The sequence below is a fragment of the Palaemon carinicauda genome, chromosome 33 (assembly GCF_036898095.1).
Source record: "Palaemon carinicauda isolate YSFRI2023 chromosome 33, ASM3689809v2, whole genome shotgun sequence".
Lineage (NCBI taxonomy): Eukaryota > Metazoa > Arthropoda > Malacostraca > Decapoda > Palaemonidae > Palaemon > Palaemon carinicauda.
This window is the reverse complement of record NC_090757.1, coordinates 39683058-39702326: the sequence shown is the minus strand read 5'-3', so window position 1 is coordinate 39702326 and position 19269 is coordinate 39683058. Positions and strand designations below refer to the sequence as shown.

At 36.7% G+C, this 19269-nt stretch overlaps 1 protein-coding gene across 8 annotated transcripts in view; it reads right to left on the bottom strand.

The window, feature by feature from the left end:
- LOC137625931 (solute carrier family 49 member 4 homolog) overlaps positions 1 to 19269 on the bottom strand; it is a 320642-nt gene that overhangs the window by 81333 nt on the left and 220040 nt on the right. The window contains exon 1 of one of the 8 annotated variants that reach the window (XM_068356949.1): positions 14031 to 14163. The exons of the other annotated variants lie outside the window; for them this stretch is intronic. The gene's annotated coding sequence lies outside the window, so the exon portion shown is untranslated. Of the gene's footprint in view, positions 1 to 14030; positions 14164 to 19269 lie in introns of those variants that run through there. 8 annotated transcript variants of the gene reach the window in all.

Genomic DNA, 19269 nt, shown 5'->3' with positions numbered 1-19269 from the left:
TACTCTGCTGTAATTATTCAGTGAATATTTTCCTTTCGGTAAGGGTAGATGAGACTCTATGCTATGGTAAGCAACTCTTATTGGAGTTGGACACTCCAGAATCAAATAATTGTTCTCTTGTCTTGGGTAGTGCCATAGCCTCTATACCATAGTCTTCCACTCTATTGGGTTATTGTTCAATTGCTAGAGGGTACACTAATGTGCACTATTCTAGGATTCCTTATTTCCTTTCCTCACTGGGCTATTTATCCCCGTTGCAGACCTTGGGCTAACAACATCCTGCTCTTCCAACTACAGTTGTAACTTCGATGATGATAATAATAATAATAATAATAATAATAATAATAATAATAATAATACCGAGTAGGTCCGTAATATACGCGATTTATAGGTATGAAAAGTATGTTGCAAATGGGAATGAACTTTTACTTCACGTAATCAACCTTCGTTACTCTCAGATTAAAAAAAATACATAGACTCTCGTGCAAACGAGCACCCAATAATTTCATTGTCCTAAAGGGAGAATTACCCTCCAGAACATATTATTTTAAATAAAAAAATGACTTTATTTAATTCATATCCATCTAGAGTCCGTGACAGTAATCCGTAGGCAGTAAATTAATTCAGTTAAGTCAGTTATGCTAATTTTTTATTAGTCTGGAGAAAGCCACATTAATTATTACTAATCTAGGGTTCTGATGGCCTGGTATTAGCGTCCTTGCCTTGTGAATTGCCAGACTGGGATTCGAGTCCCGCTCAAACTCGTTAGTTCATTTGGTCGCTACAACCTCACCGTCCTTGTGAGCTAAGGATAGGGTGTTTGGGGGAGCCTATAGGTCTGTCTGCTGAGTCATCGGCAGCCATTGCCTGGGCCTCCTTGGTCCTGGCTTGGGTGGAGTTGCTACATTTATATTAAGTCCAATTGACTCTTATCAATCCATAGCCAGTTACATCAATTCATGAAGATGTAGATTATATTATATTAGTTTCTATTAATCTAATCAATTATATTCATTCGTATTATCTGGAGTATGTTATATCAATTCCATTTAATTTAAGATTAATCAATATCACTGCCTATCAACGGTTACATTGTTTCCAATTAATAATGATTAAATGACCCTAGCTCCTAACAATTTCCAGTTAAATAATATCATATAAATGTAAAGTTAGTTATATTACATCCTGATAATCTAAACTTAATCTCATTACTAAAGGGCTTGAAACTACCTGCTTTTCTGGTGTACACGCACACACACACACACACACACACATATATATATATATATATATATATATATATATATATATATATATATATATATATATATATATATATATATATATATATATGTATATGTATATATATAGATATATGAATATATATATATATATTCATATATCTATATATATATACATATACATATATATATATATATATATATATATATATATACAGTATATATATATATATATATATATATTCATATATATAATGTGCATACACACACACACACACACATATATATATATATATATCATACATATACCAAGGTACTTCCCCCAATTTTGGGGGGTAGCCGACATCAACAAATGAAACAAAACAAAATGGGGACCTCTACGTTCCTCCCAGCCTGACAAGGGACTCAATCGAGTTCAGCTGGTACTGCTAGGGGTGCCACAGCCCACCCTCCCACATTATCCACCACAGATGAACCTTCATAATGCTGAATCCCCTACTGCTGCTACCTCCGCGGTCATCTAAGGCATCGGAGGAAGCAGCAGAGCCTACCGGAACTGCGTCACAATCGCTCGCCATTCATTCTTATTTCTAGCACGCTCTCTTGCCTCTCTCACATCTATCCTCCTATCACCCAGAGCTTCCTTCACTCCATCCATCCACCAAACCTTGGCCTTCCTCTTGTACAGTACTTCTCCCATCAACTCTTGCATTCATCACCTTCTTTAGCAGACACCCATTTTCCATTCTCTCAACATGGCCAAACCACCTCAACACATTCTCACCCTCACCACTTCGTTCCTAACCCTATCTATATATATATATATATATATATATATATATATATATATATATATATATATACATACATACATACATACATATATATATATATATATATATATATATATATATATATATATATATTCTGAATGTTATGACCTTTAAAATTGTTTACTTTTATTAGGAAATCTTCTCTTGTTTTTCAATGTTGATTTGTAATTTCGGTCTAGTTTTGGATTTCACTCCAATTGTTTTGTCCTTATTAGGAATTTTCTAGGAATTTTTTTTTTTAAATATCCTATCCTATTAAACCCCAGGGCCATATAGACTTTCTCCATAATAATGTTTGTTCATTTTCAAAAATATTAATATGGCGTTCCTCCTAATCTCTGTATGTAATTACTATTGCCATTCTGTGAAATTGCTCTGATAAGAATTATGGAGAATTTACTGGATACCATTCCTTCCAGGACAGAGCTAATTCCCATTCGTATTGTTCCATCTCAATTCTCTTATCTCTCGTAACATTCGTATCCATTATTATTATTATTATTATTATTATTATTATTATTATTATTATTATTATTATTATTATTATCTCTATCATCATCATTATTATTATTATTATTATTATTATTATTATTATTATTATTATTATTAGGTAAGCTACAACCCTTGTAGGAAAACCAAAATGCTACAAGCCCTAGAGCTCCAACAGGGAAAAATAGCCCAGTGAGGAAAGGACACAAGGAAATAAGTAGACTATAAGAGAAGTGATGAACAATTAAAGTAAAACATTTCAAGAATAGTAACAGTATTAAAATAGATCTTTCATATATAAACTATAAGTACTTCAAAAAGACAAAATTAAGAGAAGCAAGATACAATATTGTGCCTGAGTGTATCTTCGATGGCAAATAATCAGAGGAGCAATGAGTGTGGAATAAATCCTTCCAAGGTAAATGATGAGAGGAGCGAAGACTGGAATAAACCCTTCGAAAGCAAATAATGAGCGAAAACTCTTGTCTCATCGGCGGTATACGCAAGATGTATAGAATCGTTCCAGTTAAGTAATACTTGGTGTTATCCGGACATTGTGCATATGATCCAGTCACTGCTGAGAAACAGACATTCCTTTGTTGAAATGGACGGTAGGAAAAGCAGATGGCGAAAACAGAAAAAGGGCCTCTCACAGGGGCCCATGGTTCAGGGTTTCCCAACCAAGGTTCCGCGGAACCCTCACGAGTTTGCCAAGGGTTCCTTCGAGAGATACTGATAAATAGGCTAACATTATTATGCTTCTGCACATATGTGCCAATGCCTTTTTCATTTTTTTCGAACCTGGTTTTCTTTTCAAAATTGTCAATAGATTTGAGAAAGACCACTTTTTCCTAAATCGGTTATAAAAATAAAAATATTGCTTGCATTATGAATGAATAAAATAAAGAAGATTGTAAAATATTTTCTTATGTAGGGGTTCCTTGGGACATTATTATTGGAAGGTTTCCACGAAGGTAAAAAGGTTGGGAAACACTGGATGAACTGATCGTAGACATGGCGGCTGTACTGGCCGGGGTGAGTGTCAATGGATCTTTTTTCTCTTTGTTAAAGGAATGACGGTTAGGTTGTGGTCTGGCACTTACAAAAAGGACGGTTACAGGTTAGCTTGGGTTTGGCGTCGCCAGCCTTCTCCCGATTGGTTGTTATGAGACTTTCGGGTCCAACCACAGTTTAGAGATATCCGTAGATTTATATATTATCATTATTATTATCAAATGCTAAGTTACAACCCTAGTTGGAAAAGCAGGATGCTATAAGCCCAGGGGCTCCAACAGGGAAAATAGCCCAGTGAGGAAATGAAATAAGGAAAAATAAAATATTTTAAGAATAGTAACAACATTAAAATGAATATTTCCTATATAAACTATAAAAGCTTAAACAAAACAAGAGGAAGAGAAACTAGATACAACAGTATCTAACCCAAGACAGTGGAAGACCATGGTACAGAGGCTATGGCACTACCCAAGACTGGAGAACAATGGTTTGATTTTGAAGTGTCCTTCTCCTAGAAGAGCTGCTTATCATAGCTAAAGATGATCTGTGCCTAGCCATCCAGTCAGATTCATTTACTACCATTGAGGGCAAATAACTAGATGCTTTGAAAGATCTCAATGAATACAGCAAGCGAAACGTCCTATATACCAAACCATACAATAGACCGGTATGTGCTTTTCATATTAAAAACTACCATGGAAAGAAACTGAAGAATGATAGCTTCCCACTCTATTTAGGTGTTACATTAGATCGAAAACTATCTTTTATGGAGAATATAAGGAAAACAAAGGAGAAGGTATACCGTTAGAAATTTGCATTAAAAACCGGCAAATGTCTGGCAACATTTATTCTAGGATTTTTACCCTTTTAAAAACGGATGTATTGACGTAAATGAGTGATATTACGATCACCAACCCGTAGAAGATAATAACAAAGTAAGGTAGCATTAGGATCACCTGTATTTCCCTGAAATATGGTTCAGAACAGTAGATTTTTACGGAGAATATCTGATTAAAATTACGGTTTTTTCTAACAGTTTAGCCACTAGAAATAATCTCCTTAGCAAACTTGCCAATTCAAATTGGGGGACAAATCTTCAAACCGTAAAACAAACGGCTTAGGTACTCAATTACTCCACTGCCGAATACTGCTCACCAGTCTGGGGAAGGTCATGCCATTCCCATGAAGTTGATGCGGAACTCATCAAGCATGTCACATAATTACTGGTGCCAAAAGACCATCACCCCTTCCAGTATTCTATAGATTGGGAGGTATTACACCACCGAGCACCCATTCAAAGACCAAAAAAATATAAACAAGAGAATGATGAAAGGCACCCGCTCTATGGTCACCGGGTGTTTAGACAAAGATTGAAATCCTGCAGGAGCTTCATAACCACCACTAGCCTCGACCCCATGGAGTCAGCAACTTGCTGCACAGAACACTGGAAAGAAACAGATCATTGCCAGGCAGGTGAGACCATCCAGACCCCATGAGTCTCAAATTGTTTTCAACATTTTCATTAAAAAAAAAAAAACCTCATCAGAAACCAGCCTTTGTGGATATCAATTACCCATTTACTAAAATAATTTCTTTATTATAAACTATCTTCAACATTTTCATGAAGAATATCACCATAAACCAGCCTTTGTGTACATTAGTTACCCATCCTTCCGTAGAAAGAATAGGGTTTCTCTTATTAGGGCAAGAGCTAGAGTTGGAAGGACTGTAGACAATCTTCAAAAGTGGGGGTCTCGCCCCCTAGGCTGAGTGCTTAGGTGGGCATCCCATCCAGACAATGGAGCACATACTTCGTGGGTGTGAACAGGGGCCAATCTGTAAAGATTTGGACCTTTACGAATGTAATCAGACCGTTATGCAGTGGATACAGTGTTGGCACGATCAAATGACCAAGACAATTTTTTTTTTTTTTTAAACCATAATGCTAGGATTAATAAAAGTACACTCTATTAATCCTGCCATGAGCCCATTACACCTGTTGACGTAAGCAGGGAGTGAGTCAGACGGGGGATGGAGGCTGCAACCGGGGGGAGAGAGAGAGAGAGAGAGAGAGAGAGAGAGAGAGAGAGAGAGAGAGAGAGAGAGAATATATAAGTGTGAAGAATATGAGCAGCTTAATCCGCTTTGGGACAGTTCGTCTGGTTTTAGAGTGGAGGCCCTTACTTAAATACAAATATAGTACAGTAGTAAGAACATGACATATACTGAATGATAAACTGCGAGCAAAAGATAAAAGTGAAACCAAGATGATATCTAAGGAAGTGAAATATTCGTCTGTCTGTTTTTATTTCTTTATTCGTAAATGTATCCCCTCGACGAAGTAATTCCTACTCTTATTTCTTATTCATCGGCCAGACCCTTGCTAAATTCCCCGTCGAAGAGGGGTAGTGATGGCCGATGTGGTAGCGTCCCTGACTGGTGATCGCCTACTGGGGTTCGGGTCCCGCTCAAACCCGTTGGTTCCTTTGGTCACTGCAACCTCATGATCTTTGTGAGCTAAGGATGGGAGGGTTTGGGGGAGCCTATAGATCTATCTGCTGAATCATCAGCAGCTATTGCCTGGACCTCCTTGATTTTAGCTTGGGTGGAGAGGGGTCTTGGGCGCTGATCATATGTATATATGGTCAGTCTCTAGGGCATTGTCTTGCTTGAGAGAATAATGTCACTGTCCCTTGCCTCTGCCATTCATGAGAGGCCTTTAAACCCTTAAAGTGGCGTGAGAAACAAAACAGAATACTTCAAACATCGCCCGAAACATTGTTTTGAAAAAAATATGCGCATTCCTGCGATGGGGTAAAACTGTTCAATATTACCCAAAGGCAATATCTGATTCCGATTGCCACCCTGCATTCGCAAGCACACGGATTGATTCTTCCTTTGTAAAGTAACATGTACGTTACGTGATGTTTCATGCATTTTGAAATTACTACGTTTGCTTCCATTCTAATGCTGTTTGTAACTACGTAACATAGAATCCTGATATCATTGGGGAATGCGACATGCTTTATCCTTTTATAAATGCTAATTGCTAAATTCATAATTATGAAGCTTGTAGTTGTTGAGATTAAATAGTAATTATTATTATTATTTTCGTATGCAAAGCAGCTAATGTTGTGAACCCCAATATAATTAACGTTATTACATTAGTATAATGAAATTAAATCAAGTTTAGGGTAAAAAAAAATAAAAATGGAAAATTTGTCTTTGTCTTCATACAACGGAAAATAATTCACTTTTACTATCAATCCAGAACATTTTCCCTCACTCAGGCATACCTCACAAACCCTGGTCAGCCACTCAATGGCAGTAAAAACACAACACTACACTTCGTAATTGCACTAGTCAGCAATGCCCTTCTCAATTGCACCAGTCAGCACTGGACTTCTCAATGACACTAGTCAGAACTATCCTTCTCAATGGCACAAGTCAGCAGCGAACTTCTGAATCGCACAAGTCATCACTGCACTTCTAAATTGCACTAGTCAGCAGTGCACTTCTCAATTGCACAAGTCACACTGGATTTATCAATGGCACTAGTCAGAACTGTAATTATCAAAGGAAATAGTCAGCAGTGCACATCTCAATTGCACTAGTCAGCACTGCACTTCTCAATGGAACTGGTCAGTAGTGCACTTCTTAATGACACTGGTCAGCACTGCACTTCTCATTGGAACTAGTCAGCAGTGCACTTCTCAATTGCACTAGTCAGCACTGCACTTCTCAGTGGCACTAGTCAGCGCTGCATTTTAAAATTGCACTAGTCGGCACTGCACTTCTCAATGAGATAGTCAGCAGTGCCCTTCTCAATTGCACTAGTCAGCACTGCACTTCTCAATTGCACTAGTCAGCACTGCACTTCTCAACGGCACTAGTCAGTACAGCATTTCTCAATGGTACTAGTCAGCACTTCACTTTTCAATGGCACTAGTTAGCACTGCACTTCTCAATGGCACTAGTCAGTGGAAGACCATGCTACAGAAGCTATAGCACTACCCAAGGCTAGAGAACAATGGTCTGATTTTGGAGTGTCCTTCTCCTAGAAGAGCTGCTTACCATAGTTAAAGTCTCTTCTACCCTTACCAAGAGGAAAGTGTCCACTAAACAATGATAGTGCAGTAACCCCTTGGATGAAGAACAATTGTTAGGTAACCTCAGTGTTGTCAGGTGTATGAGGAGAGGAGAATCTGTAAAGAATATGCCAGACTATTCTGTGTATGTGTAGGCAAATAAAAAGTGAACCGTAACCAGAGAGAACAATCCAATGTAGTACTGTCTGGCCAGTCAAAGGACCCCATAACTCAAGCGGTAGTATATCAACGTGTGACTGGTGCCCTGGCCAACCTACTACGTATAGCAGGGCAATTGCCAGGGGGTATGAAAAAAAGGTATTTGATTAATCATCGATGTATGCGTTCTAGAGATTCCGCCTTCAGATTAAATACTTTATAAATACCCATCAAGGGACTAAGGTTAAAAATAGCATGATATTGTAACCTTCATTATATTTGCTGTGATGGAGCATTGCCAAGCGGGTTCACAGTATCACCGATACTACATTAGAAAAAATAAACGTTAACTCAGTGCAAGACTTTCATTCATGTTTTCATTGAACTTACAATGGCAGATGCCATTGTAATATACCTACAGGCAGAGGCAATCATGATTAATAATGCTTCAAATCACACTGACAGTTAACTACTATTTCTTGTTTTTGAGTAATGGCATCTAGGATGACGCTCTTGTCAATATATGATCCTTTGAGAACAAAGCCCTCAGAAGGATATTGGGAATTAAAAGACAGGATAGGATTAGAAATGAAACTATATGAGAGATTACTCGAGTGTCATATGTGGATGAGATCATGATGAGGGGTAGATGGATATGGTTTGGGCATGCTCTTCGCACTCCCCAAGATAGATTAGTTCACCAAACGTTTAACTGGGCACCACAAGGCACTAGAAGAGTTGGAAGCCCAAGGCCTACATGGATGAGGACTAAGAAACGCGAAGTAGGAGATGATGAATGGAGAAGTATTTGATTAGAAGCTCAAGATAGAGACGACTGGCGAAATCTAATCGAGGCCCTTTGCGTCAATAGGCGTAGGAGGAGATGATCAAATGATCCTTACTTGAAAAAGGCGTCGGGAATGAACAACGAGAAACACGAATAGGCCTATGGCACATCACATCATCGCGAACTCAAAATGGCAGCATCACAAAATCACATAAAAGAAAATCACACTAGAGTACCATTAGCAACAGTCCCTGATTCATTTTTATGGTTGGTAATGAATACTCAAGAAGCTAAATATTCAATACTATTCATTTTTAGTAAAGAGTGAGGATACAAAAGGCGTCTCTATCCAAATCACAGATTATGGGATGAGACTGTTAGCTCTTACGACGGTCCCTAACAATAAAAGGGCCAATACGGTGGCTTAAATTATTTCGTGCCGGTCACCCAATCATGTAAAGACCAAAGCAAAATCTGCTTTTGTTGTGGATTAAAATACTACCACAGCAAACATTGCAATTTTCATGTTTTTTATGTTGAACAGGGTGACATAAATCTTTTCATAGTTTATATATGAAATATCTGTTTTGATGTTACCGATTTTAAAATATTTTATTAATTGTTAATTATTTCTCATATCGTTTATTTGTTTCATTATTTCCTTTCTTCACTGGGATATTTTTCCCTGTTGGCCCTTGGGGTTATAGCATCATGCTTTTCCAACTAGGGTTGTAGCTTAGTTAATAATAATAATAATAATAATAATAATAATAATAATAATACAGTATTCCTATGTTAAATAAAAAACTATTCATGTAAATATGCTATGATGTATATATATATATATATATATATCATAAATTTTAATTGTAAGTGTGTATTTCCTAATAAAAAATGAAAAATAAATACTAGCGATATAATGAACTTATTATGTATTATTTAACCAATAAGCTACACATCTACCCTAGGCAGAGGGCGGAGCTATGTATTATTTCACCAATAAGCTATGCGTCTACCCAGGCAGGGAGGGTTACAGAAAAAAACAAAAGACAGTCACTCCACATTCATCCTTAATTCCATCTTTTAAAGCAAAATCTCATCGCTGACCTTCGGATTACAAGTTCATTTTTATTAAAAGTAATTTAGATTACATGTGATAAACTAGATTTACTAGAAATTACAAAAGGATTTAATTAATATTTTACCAAATAAAACTGGCATTCCATGTACCAAGGTCATCAAGCCAGCGAGAAATAATGCAGTACTGATAATAATATCGAGTCCATTACCATTTTCAGGTAGTAAGTTGGCCAAGGCACCAGCTACCCAGTGAGGTACTACCGCTAGAGAGTTATTGGGTTCTTTGACTGGACAGATAGTACTATTCAGGGTCCCTCTCTTGTTACGAGTCATTTATCCTTTGTCTAGACATACACCAAATAGTTTGGCCTATTCTTTACATAATCTCCTTTTTTTCCGTAAATACCTGGCAATACAAGATAAACGAAATATTCTTCACCCAAGGTGTTAACTACTGCACTGTATTTGTTCTGGGAACACTTTCCACTTGGTAAGGGTAGAAGAGACTCTTTAGTTACTGTAAGCAGCTCTTCTAAGAGGACACTCCAAAATCCAGCCACTGTTCTCTAGTCTTGGCTAGTGTCACGGCCTCTGTACCATGGTCTTCTATTGTCTTGGGTTGCAGTTCCTTTGCTTGAGGATACACGCAGGAACACTGTTCTATCTTTTTCCTTATTTCCTTCCATCACTGGGCTATATTCCCTGTTGAAGCCCTTGGACTTATAACGTCCTGCTTTTCTAACTAGGGTTGTAGTTTAGCTACTAATACTTCTTCCTCGACTTAAGCTTTTCCCGCTATGCAGTTATTATTTCTAGAGAGCCGTTTCAAATTTCTTCTGTCTCCGATGTCCTCAACTGTGAGATCTTTCTCCTCCATATCTGCTGTTACACACTCCATCCAACCTCACTTTGGTCTCTTCCTCCTCCTCTTACCTGGAACATCAATATTCAACATCCTCCTCCCAACATACTCCTGGTCTCTCCTCATTACGTGCCCAAACCATATACTTAGAACATATTTAAAGGACCTTGATACTACTACTAATAATAGATAAAACGATCAGCTAAACTACTGTATACACCGCACAACTCTACGATTAAGGTCTTACTCACGAATCACGATTTGAAAAAGAAAATACTGTACGCAAAAGAACTAGAGTAACTTAAATAATATTACTGAACTATTTTCAGAGTGCGGCATGTTCCAAAGTTTGGCCCTAGTACGTCGCTTATTGCTCCCAACATTACACCATTTGTTATGTGCTCTCGGTACAGCCGCTATCGTGAGCCTAGTTATGATAGTGAACACGAACTCTACAGAATTTCCTCTCGCAAAGCTTCACGATTTTTCGGATCTTTATTATTTTATGTTCTTGAAGTAGTCGTTTATACAGATGCTAAAAAATTAAGAGAACCAACTTCGTATATATAATGGAAAATACCGATTAAATATTACATAATAGAGACACATTTCATTAATGTAACTAATATACGGCAGATTGCAATAACGTATCAATGTAACCCATTTTTTTTTTATTTGATTAATCGAAGTACCAAAGCAAAATAATGTTTTTGACTTTGATCCTCAACATAGAGAGAGAGAGAGAGAGAGAGAGAGAGAGAGAGAGAGAGAGACCTGTTTTCACAACAAAATGAAAATTCTTCTCTTTATGAGAACAAATCTATTGTTCTCATTTTGGAACAAACAGAACGAATGGGCGATAACATGTTTCCTCTTCCGTGAACAAAACTACAAGATTAATGCCAACTAAGGGATATAACGTTATTCTATCTTAAGAACAAAAAGATAATGTTCTTATTAATGAGAACAAGATACAGATTTTCTCTTTAAGAGAGCAGTAAGATGACCTACGTTTTTCCTCATGGGAAAAAAAGACATTTTCTCTTCCTTAGAACAACTAAGATTAGACCATTTAAAAAAAAAAAATCACAAAAATATATTTACCTCATTACAGAGAACACGATCCTATTTTATTTCTCTTCCTCGTGTTATTTTGAAGTTTTTATAGATTCTAAATGAAATATTTATTTTAATGTTATTGTTCTTCAACTTCTCTTGAAGTTTATTTCCTGATTTATTTTCCTCATTGGATTATTTTCCCTGTTGGAGCCCTTTGGGCTTATAGCATCGTGCTTTTTCAACTAGGGTTGTAGCTTAGTAAATAAGTAATTAAGCAAGCTAAGTACTACTACTACTACTACTACTACAACTACTACTACTACTACTACTACTACTCATCATCATCATCATCATCATCATCAAATATAATAATAATAATAATAATACAGAAATGAGATGACATAATTTCTCCCCATGAGAACAAAAAGATAAAGCATTTTCTCAACATAAGAACAAAGGATCGATACCTTTCTCATGTGAACAAAATGAGATGACACGTTTTCTCACGAGAACATAGATGACTATTACATTGGAGAGATTAGACATTGCAGAGGCTGATAGAAGCATTTGATAATTTTGTCATGGTGTGCAGTTGAAATTTGATATATTTAAAGCAGGGAGATATAGTGATGATGAAAGTCAAAACACAAGAGATAATGAAAGCCAAAACAGAAGTAGTAGGATGGAAGTGGCTACTTCAATAATCCTCTGTGTATTTTTCTCCTCGGAAAAAAAAAAAAAGATTTTGCAGGAAAGGGAAGTTGCAACCTGATGTCACTGAGAGTAAATTAATTAGGATATATGTAAAGCAAGGAGATATACTGATGTAATGAAAGTCCAAAAAAGAACGAATGGAATTGGCTTCTTCATTAATCCTCTGTGTATTTTTCTCCTCGGAAAAAAGAAATTACAAGTTTTTCTCTTACTTTGTTATCGTGAAAAGGTAGGCTTGTTGTCTCTATGTTCCATACACGGTTAGAAAAACCATAATTTTAATCGGAAATTCTCCGTAATAATATAGTTCTCAGTCGTATTTCAGTAAAATACAGGCGACCGTAAATCTCCCTTACTTTGTTATTATCTTTTACTGGTTGGTGACTGTAATATCCCTCCTTTACGTCAATATATCCGTTTTTTAAAACGCTAAAAATCCTGGAATAAATGTTGCCAAGCATTTACCGTTATTTTAATGTAAATTTTCAACAGTGTAGAGATAACAGGCCTTCCCCTTCAAGAGAACAAAGTTATATTTACGAAGGTAAAGAGTAACTTGACCAACTTTGCCTTCAAGAATCATGGCACTGTTCCTACGACCGCCTCCGGAGAGAATTGCATTTTGCAATTCACTCAGAAAATAAGGTTCCAGTCTCGGAGGCATTCCGGGGGGTTTCAAATTAGCTAAGTGGTCATGCTGACTCTTCTTTGGAGAGAGAGAGAGAGAGAGAGAGAGAGAGAGAGAGAGAATACCATCTCAAGACTGGTATCTTAGAATCACAATCTTGAGAGAGAGAGAGAGAGAGAGAGAGAGAGAGGAGAGAATACCATCTCAAGACTGGCATCTTAGACTCACCGTCTTGAGAGAGAGAGAGAGAGAGAGAGAGGAGAATACCATCTCAAGACTGGCATTCTTAGAATTACAGTCGAGAGAGAGAGAGAGAGAGAGAGAGAGAGAGAAAGAGAGTAAAACTAGACTTCAATGTCTGTGATTTCGTCAAAAATGGCTTACTACGGAAGGGAGGATCTCAACGATATAATCTTCATCCAACCAGTTGAATCCATTCTCTCTCTCTCTCTCTCTCTCTCTCTCTCTCTCTCTCTCAAGACTGTAATTCTAAGATGACAATCTTGAGATGGTATTCTCTCTCTCTCTCTCTCTCTCTCTCTCTCTCCTAGCTGCGACCAACAACGGTCAACCCAAAACTAGAATCACAATTCACTGCCCAAGTAAACAGGAAAACTGGATTCCAGGGAACGCCTCCAATCGTCCCTCCCAATTCTGTCCGACAGGAGCATTTTGTTCACAATTAAAGGTCTAAAGGTCGGGCGCATGAAGGACGAGCTGGACAACGCCTTAGAGGTCTGACCATATATACATATGATCAGCACCCAAGACCCCTCTCCACCCAAGCAAGGACCAAGGAGGGCCAGGCAATTGCTGCTGATGACTCAGCAGATAGACCTATAGGCTCCCCCAAACCCCACATCCTTAGCTCACAAGGATGGAGAGGTTGAATCGACCAAAGGAACTAACGAGTCTGAACGGGATTTATACCCCAGTGTGGCAATCACCAGGCAAGGACGCTACCACCAGGCCACTACAACGATTTCAACGAAAGACGGTCGCATTTTGCATTTAGAATATAACGTTTCCATAATAATTATGCTAAGGGAATGAAAAAATAAATTTCGACTACTCACGAGCTCTCCTGTGCGCCTTCTACAGCAGAATTTAGTCACATTAAGATAAGCGAGGAAGAACAATAGCGTTGAAACTCGAAATAATAACTCCATAGAAAAATGCTTCCCAATATTTGAAATTAATCTGTTTCGGTATGTTATATGCAGTTCTTATCAGGTTTAAAAAACACAGTCATCTATTCAAAGCGGAAAGTTTCAATGATAGCGGATATCTTATCATAATATTTATTTCCTGGTTTATCAATCTATATACTGGGTGTGTGTATGTATATATGTAAATATATATACATATATATATGTGTGTGTGTTTATATATATATATATATATATATATATATTTGTATATATATATATATATACATAAATATATATATCCAGTATATATATACATATATATATATATATACACACATACATACATATATATAAGCTATTTCCCCTAACAGCGGTGGCTCCCGAAACGAGCAATCAAATGTTCCTGCCATATGCATCCATTTACCAACGAATCATGGATGAATCCTCAAACAGTAATTCTTCCCCAACATGAATCACTTAATATACCTAAAGAGAAGGTTCCTTACCCTAACGTCCTATATATCCCTATTGAGTCCTTCATCCTTACCCTAAGGTCATATACACGTTATTCACGCCTATCTTTCACACCGTGAATATCAAGTTACTTTTTTATAAATACATCTAATCAATATTTACTCTTAACTTTTTCCTCTTGCTAATAGTTTATAATTTTTTCACCAGAACCTGCAGTTCCTCTTCACTGTTTCCAGTCAGCGTCACACTATTGGATCAGACCCATTTTTCAAGTCAACTTATCGCTCACCAACGTCTAGACTCTATCACAAACTTCTTTTTCATCATGATTTTTTATTTTTCTCAACAATCTATGGTTTGTACCATGTATTCTCAACATCACTAAAACTGCTTACTTCTTTCCTATGTATTTTGTTAAGGGACGAATTATCACTAGACTCTAAAACTTCTTTTGATAACAATTTCATAAACAGCACATGATCCTCACACTCTTTTCACTGTGCAAACCCACACCGTTCTTTAACATTCAGCCTTGTTACTTACCTGTCTTAAAATTCCAATAAACTTCCTACTGTACACCTTCTACGGTACGCTCATAACGTTGAGCTCAGACACACACACACACACACACACACACATATATATATATATATATATGCACATTATTCATTTATATTCTATCCATGTTCCTTTTCCTCTACCAGGGTTTTCATCAACTATGACGTTGGATACATATGTACATACACACATACATACTATACTAAACATATAAATACGTATGTATTTATATATAAGTATACACACACAAAAACGCACGCACACACACACACACACACATATATATATATATATATATAAATATAAATATATATATATATACTGTATATATATATATATATATATATTGTGAGTTCATTTATTTACTTATGACCACTTAATCAGTAGACAGGGAATCAAGTGTCAGTTCATTGACCTCGATTAAAATGAATAAATCTCAGTATCGCATTGTTCTAGATAACAATATTATCTATAGTTTTTTTTATCTAGAATACTCGACTATTCAGCTGTGCCAGGCTTATTCTTTTTCACAGGAGAGTGACCTTCTTATTTACAACTTATTTTGTAGGTTTCCAAATAATAATAATAATAATAATAATAATAATAATAATAATAATAATAATAATAATAACAATAATTAAAACAATAATAATAATAGTAGAATTAATAATAATAATTAAAAGTATAATCAAGGTGGCAGAGTGGTCATTCCCTTATTTTGATCTATCTTGCAATATATATATATATATATACATGTGTGTATGTATGTACATGTGTATATATATATATATATATACATACATGTGTGTATGATTGTACATGTGTATATATATATATATATATATATAAATATATATATATATATAAATATATATATATATATATATATACTGCATATATATATATATATATAATCGATCTACTTTTTTTTGAGATGGTGACATCTTTAGTCAAGGCCAATATATTGGGAATAACACATTAAGAGAGAGAGAGAGAGAGAGAGAGAGAGAGAGAGAGCTCTGGAATGATATTGCTTATACTTCAAGTTCCTCGCTGAACCGAATACTCCTTGTTCAGTATAAAGTCAAACTATTAGAGCGTGTGATTTATGTACCCGGCTCATAATAACGATAACCATGGCAACAACAACTACGTCATCCAGAATCACTTTACATAATCAGTGGCCAAGAGCCCCTTCGTATACCAATCACTGCTATCTTCTCCGATTCGAGACTTAGCCTGTTTACACAGTGAATGCTGTCCTCTTCAAGATCATCTTTTTCTGAAGTGCCTTTTAACAAGAGACAATCTAGGGGTCAAAGACCTTTTCAATTAGATTATATCAATTTCTCATGTTTATTTCTATCTTTTCTTAAATCAAGTGTGAGAGAGAGAGAGAGAGAGAGAGAGAGAGAGAGAGAGAGAGTACCGGAGTTTAAACGCCACTCGTGAATGACAGGGGCAAGGGACAGTGACAATGCCCTAGAGATTGGCCAAATATGCATATGTTCAGCGCCTGAGGGCTCCACCCAAGAAGGGAGAGCTAGGCATTGGCTGCTTTGAGTCAGCAGGTAGACCTGTAGGCTCCTCCAATAACCCCATCTTTAGCTCAAAACAAACTATCTAGCTTCAGCGAGACTCGAACCCCAGTCACGCGATCGCCGGTCACGTACGTTTGCGAGAGAGAGAGAGAGAGAGAGAGAGAGAGAGAGAGAGTATTGTTTGCTATTCTAACAAGGCTCTTCACAAGGAAATGGCCACTATAGACGTTAAATTTCCAATAAGTCAAAGAGGACTGCAGCGAAAAACATTATAGTTTAGATTTCTAAATAGGAACGACTGTTTCTTAAATCCGATTTATCAAATGTGCATGTATTTGCAGACGAAATAGCAACAAATACACACTCACATATATGTATATTTCAAAGCCATAAAGCCATATATTTTAATACATTAACGTCTGGATTCTCTTACCGACCTCGGGATCAGAGTCTCGAGGCGAAATCACACAATGACAATAGCATCTGACCGGCCGGGAATCGAACCCTGGTCCAGCATGCTTGTATGACAATGACCGTACCATTTAGCTGATCAATGTTATATAAGCATGCTGGACCAGGGTTCGATTCCCGGCCAGTGAGATACTATTGTCTTCAAGCGATTTCGCCTCGAGACTCTGATTCCGAGGTCGGTAAGAGAATCCAGACATTAATGTATTAAAATATATGGGTTATTTGAAATATGAAGAAACACGTTTAAAAGTCCATAATTTATCACACACACATATATATATATATATATATAAATATATATATATATATATATAAATATATAAATATATATATATAAAATATATATATATATATATATATGTGTGTGTGTGTGTGTGTGTACTTATGCTGATTTAGACAATACAAATGTATAGCATGAACGAGAAATAGGGGGTGTTAACACTGACAATAAAAAAATAATAGGAAGCATCTTATTGATATAAAAATAAGTAAAAAAAAAAAAGTGAACAACGGTAAACTAAAATGTCACGCTGATACAAACTAGAGACAAGTAAAGCCATGCTATTATCGGAAAGTGTCACGCTGATTTTAAGGGAGTAGAAATAATTATTACGCAAATACAAAAACAAGCAGCAGGACGCGTCACGCTAATAAAAACACCGCCAGTGCGCAATAATTTCTGGCAGTAGAAATTTCATACTCTCGACCTCCTGAGACAGCAAGTCTTGGTAGTGATCCAAGAGAAGCAGTAAGGTCAATACTTCTGCCAGGCTCGATGAGAGAGAGAGAGAGAGAGAGAGAGAGAGAGAGAGAGAGAAAGAGATTACTAATTAATTCAATTAATACATGAGGCTTGAGGTAATATTACCAAGCTCAGACTTGATAAAATCGGATTAGACAAGGTGACATGCGAGCGAGCTATCTGAGAATTTTTAAAAAGGTTGGTTATGTCAGACGAAGGTGCTTTCTGGCATTCTTCACACAAATAGGTTAAGCAAAGCATCATACAAGGACACTTTACAAATTCTAAGGCATCTTTTTGTAAAGCAAATTATGTCATACGAACAATGCTTTCTGGCACTCTTTACAATGTCAAGTCACCCACTGAGTCATACAGGCATGCCACCAAACATCTTTTGCAAAGGCAGGTTATGTCATACACTGATGCATTCTGGCATTCTATACATAGTCAGGTTAGACAAAGTGTTATAGCACGCGTTCTGACATCCTTTACAAAGGCAGGTTATGTCATACGCTGGTGCTTTCTGACATTCTATACACAGTCAGGTTAGACAAAGTGTTATAGAAGCACACGTTCTGACATCCTTTACAAAGGCAGGTTATGTCATACACTGGTCCTTTCTGGCATTCTATACATAGTCAGGTTAGACAAAGTGTTATAGCACGCGTTCTGACATCCTTTACAAAGGCAGGTTATGTCATACGCTGGTGCTTTCTGACATTCTATACACAGTCAGGTTAGACAAAGTGTTATAGAAGCACACGTTCTGACATCCTTTACAAAGGCAGGTTATGTCATACACTGGTCCTTTCTGGCATTCTATACATAGTCAGGTTAGACAAAGTGTTATAGCACGCGTTCTGACATCCTTTACAAAGGCAGGTTATGTCATACGCTGGTGCTTTCTGACATTCTATACATAGTTAGGTTAGACAAAGTGTTATGGAAGCACACGTTCTGACATCCTTGACAAAAGAAGGTTATGTCATACACTGGTCCTTTCTGGCATTCTATACATAGTCAGGTTAGACAAAGTGTTATATAGGTACACGTTCTGACATCCTTTATAAAGGCAGGTTATGTCATACACTGGTCCTTTCTGGCATTCTATACATAGTCAGGTTAGACAAAGTATTATAGCACGCGTTCTGACATCCTTTACAAAGGCAGGTTATGTCATACACTGGTGCTTTCTGGCATTCTATACATAGTCAGGTTAGACAAAGTGTTATATAAGTACACGTTCTGACATCCTTTACAAAGGCAGGTTATGTCATACACTGGTGCTTTCTGGCATTCTATACATAGTCAGGTTAGACAAAGTGTTATATAGGTACACGTTCTGACATCCTTTACAAAGGCAGGTTATGTCATACAC